Below are 4,627 nucleotides of genomic sequence, written 5' to 3' on the forward strand. Positions count from 1 at the left end.
TGAGCTATCTCATTGGAAAAATGCGCACATACAGTTTTGCATATCATTCACAATTCTTCTGATGCCCGTCCATTGACTTCTGCTTCATACATCTCAGATTAAGAATCCCATCCTTGCAATAGATAAATGGAGATTAATCAAAGAGCTTTAAACAGAACAGAGACAGGATCAGATTTATATTTTAGAAAGATAAATGAATACAATATGGAGGTTAGATTGGAAATCAGGCCAGGGTGACCTATAGGAACTGACTAAAATGGTAAAAGAACAAAGAAGAGCTTAACAACTACGTGTCAGAGCTGAATTCTACGGGTGTTCATAAGTAGAATCATCAAGGATTGGTGGCTGGTTAAATGTGACTGAGGGCAAAGATAGCCCTTGGAATTCTCCTGTGTTTCTACCTTGAGTTAGGGTCAGACCACCTACTAAAGGCAGGAATTAGAGAGTGTCAGGGACATTTGGGTTAAAAACGATCCTCTTTCTCAGAAAGAAGTAGATGATACCCTAACTCGTTAGGCTTCAGGTGCATTCTGATTAGTGTTGGGGCCCAGGCTGCTGACCTCTGGTAACATCTTCTGCATTTGGGCCTAAGGCCTGGGCAAGAGCAGATCAGTCTGCATGCACAAATTCACAAAGGCAGTAAGATTTTGCCTTGGGAAATGTAAGCAGATTCTGACACCCACCATCACTCCTTGTCCATATGTATGAACTAAAAGAGCTGTGTAAGGGAAGGACTCTAACATTTGGGTCCCAGGCCTATTGTGGCATTGAGCCATGATAGCTAAATATGATATTTATAATGGAAGATTCCAGCCCCCTACTTCCAGAACTGAAACACTGTTGGGCTTAGACCATCAAAACACTTTCTTTCACTGGATAAGGATTACCCTGGGCTGTTTGGTGGACATTTGTGCCTGGTCACTGCAGATCACACTGCAATGGATAAACACTACCCAAGGACAGAGGACTAGCACAGTCTGGTGTTTTGCTGACAGTCAAGCAGTCAAAGAGAATACGAGCATATTTTCCAGTTCCATTTATTAAGACAATTTTAACCTTTGGAATCTGAAGTTATCACACCAGGCCGACAAGCTGAAGGCTCTAACTCATCTGATTTGAACATTAAGAGGAATGTGACCTCATTTTGAACCCTAGGGGAGTGAAACAGGATATATTGGTTTAATCAGATTTGCATTTTGTAAAAGATCACTCTGGCTATTTTAGAGAAAATGGAATGGAGGGAAGCAAATATGGATGCAGGAATACAAGAAGCCACTATAATCAGTGAGGTGAGAGGTGATGGTGGCTTGAACCAGAGACTGGAGGGTATATATGGAAGCAAATGAAATGAATTTAATATATACCCATGTATATACCATGTATATACCAATGAATTTAATATATACCAAGAGACTAAATGGGGGTGGGGGGTTACCTGGGTGGCTCCAGTCAGTTCAGTGTTTGACTCTTGATTTCAGCTCAGGTCATGATCCCAGAATTGTGAGATCGAGCCCCACATCTGGCTCCACACTCATTGTGGAGTCTGCTTAGCATTCTCTCTCTCCCCCCCCTCTCTCTCTGCACCTCCCCCTGCTTATGTGCTCTCTCTCTAAATAAATAAAATCTTTTTTAAAAAATGAAAGATTAAATATAAACACTAATTATTGGAATATGAGGGAGTGGTAAGGGAGAGCGAGGAGTTACAGATGACTCCTGTCTTTCTGATTTGTACATCTGGGTGGAAGGTAGAACCATCTCTGCGGAAGGACCAGATGGGGAGCTAGGAAGTGCAATGTTACATTTGTAGATTTTATGAGACATCCAAATGGTATGCTAAGCAGGTATTTGAGTCAGGTCTGGAGTTCAGAGGAGAGGCTTGATTAAACATTTAATGTAGAATTCATTCATATACAAAGGGTAATGGAAAGCATGAGGTGAAAATAAGTGAGATCTATTGAGATACTAAAGAGAAGAGGATCCAGGACAATATCAACATTTAAAGGTTATGTCAATAGGGAAAGTCAGGAAGAAAATCAAGAGTGTGGCATCACAGAGATCAACGGAAGAAACTTGTCTCAGATAGTTGACTGTGTTAAATGATCCTGAACAGTAAAGAAGGAGTCTAGAGTATTTACTGATTTTAGCTGATACGGGTTATACTAAAAAATATAACACACAAACCAATCAGAATGGAGTTAGCCTGATAGGGGAGTCAGGGGAGGAGGATCCTTGCTGTGTTTGGCATTAACCGCTCAGTTACTAGGTGATGGGGATCTAAGGAGGAGGATCTGAATGGAGTTTGCTTCTCCCTCTGCCTGTGTCTTTGCCTCTCTCTCTCACTCATAATAAATAAACAAAATCTTTTTTTAAAAAAAAGGAGGAATATCTGAAACAGGGAGAGAGTAGATATACTGGGGTGGGGTTGGGATGGCAGCTCCTTATAAAACTGGTTCAGATGTATTCCAATAATTTAACATAAAGTACAGGCATACCTGTGTGACATGGCTCAATGTTTTCTATGGGTTTTAGCAGCAAGAGTCATTGGGAACCTGGTGAGGAATCTTTCAGTGTAGTGGGAATCAAAGGTTCAAGTAGGTTGAGGAGGGCAGGAGAATTAGAGGAGAGAGAGAATGAATGTAGCAGCTCTTCCAAGAGCTTTGTTTGGCTTTGGGACAGAATGATGGCTGGAGATAGAGATGGGGTAAATTACTTTTAACATATTGGCAGAGACCTGAGCATGCATGAACCGTAAACACAAATAAGATGGAGAGGCCACAGTTAGAAGGAGGGATACCTCTTTAGTATGAATAGACTGGAAGGAGATAACTTTATAGATATGGTAGGCAGAAAGGGAAAAATTCTTCCATGATGGATTCTTTTATTCCCCCCCCCCGCCCACACCCCGTGAAGTATCAAATGAGAGTTATTTTCTGCAGATGAGGGTCTTTGTAAGGGTGAGGATCAAGGGCTTAATAAATGTGGGTAGATGAGTGCGGTAGGGCCTGGGAATTTGCATTAGAAATTTCCAGATGATGTGGATGATGCTGGTTCAGGGACTACACTTTCAGAGAACAGTATAGAGAAAGTCTATGGTTACACCTTCATCTCCCAGTTGGACCACAGCAGAATTCCCTTATGTGTCCAGCTCCATCCATTCCTTCCCCACAGCATAATTTCTACACAGTCCCCAGAGTGATGTTTTCCAAGAAAGTCAGACCATTTCCGTTAAAGGCATAAAACTCCTCAGTGGCTTCTTAGGAACAATCAAACTTCCAAGTCCTCATTTGGATCTATAAGACCTTCATGGTGTATCCTCTAAGGATCTTCCCCCCTCATCTTCGACCACTCTCTGCATGTCAGTCATGCTGTCACCTTGCACCAAACACATGCCTACCCCAGGATCTTTGCACCTGCTGTTCTGTAGAGTCTCCTCCTATCCCTTGGTTCTCACCTCATTCAGGTCTCTGCTCAAAAGTCACCTCCTCATAATGCCTTTTCAGACCATGGTGCCTAGAATAGCACTGCCCTCCTCTCCCCATCTTCCCACTCCCATTACTTTCCATCTCCCTTCTTGGCACTTATTTTTCCTGGAAGCACTTACCATGATCCTGACATATATTGAATACCTGTCTGCCTGTTTTTTTCACCCCCATCCACCCTCCAATAGAGGACAAACTCCACAAGGCCAGGGCCATGATCTGACTTGTCCATTTTACATCTTTCTTAAGTGCCTATGAAAGTACCAGTCATGAAGTTGGTGCTTATTCAATATCTGATTTATTGATAGTTGATGTCAACCATGATGGGATTTTGCCAGAGTAGAGACAGAAGGTCAGAAAGACAAAGTAAATGAAGATTTATGCAAAAGACTGACTGAAAGGATAGGCCATCCAATCCTAAGGAGGTGACTATACAAAGAGAGTTAAAGGGGAACGTTTAGAATTAGATACCCCAAAGAGGTTGGAAAATGCTCATAATGGGAAAAAGCTAGCCAAGTAGACTACAATGCAAGCATTTGTGGTTAGGAATGTGATGCTTGTGTTTCTGATTTTAGAACGAAAGGGGTTTCCATGGGGCACAGGTTCTGTGTGTACTGTGGGAGTCCATGTTAGAGGACCAGGAAGAAGGTCATTGGAGATAAGGCGGTCAAGAGTTTGAGAGACTCAGGTGTTAGCCAACCCAATGGACTTCAAAGTGACCCAGGATGAGCCTGGTACAAAAGACTTGAACAATGAGAAGGGGGCAGTGTGGTATAAGCACAGGGCATGAGCCTCAATGTAGGCGTTTTTATGAGAGGGTGGGGAAGAAGTAATGGTTTAGAAATTCTAATAGAGAGGAAGAAAGACAAGAGCCTATCCTGCAGGAAAGAGGTATGAATGCATATCCACCACCACAGAGGGCTGCTCTAGAAGAGAACAGGTTTCAGGTAATGCAAGAAGGTATGGAGAACACTCCTGGAAGATGTGGAGGGTGAAGGAGAGTTTACTGATCACGGAGCAGCTACTCCACAAGGTACATTGGAAAACAATGAGGGGAGGGGGAACAGAGAAATATGGAGTATATGGGAATGGTGTTCCAGTGAGGTCATTCCCAACTTTAATATGCATGAGAAGCACGGGGGAGGGCT

Source organism: Nyctereutes procyonoides, unplaced genomic scaffold (assembly GCF_905146905.1).
Source record: "Nyctereutes procyonoides isolate TBG_1078 unplaced genomic scaffold, NYPRO_anot_genome, whole genome shotgun sequence".
In the NCBI taxonomy this organism is placed as follows: domain Eukaryota; kingdom Metazoa; phylum Chordata; class Mammalia; order Carnivora; family Canidae; genus Nyctereutes; species Nyctereutes procyonoides.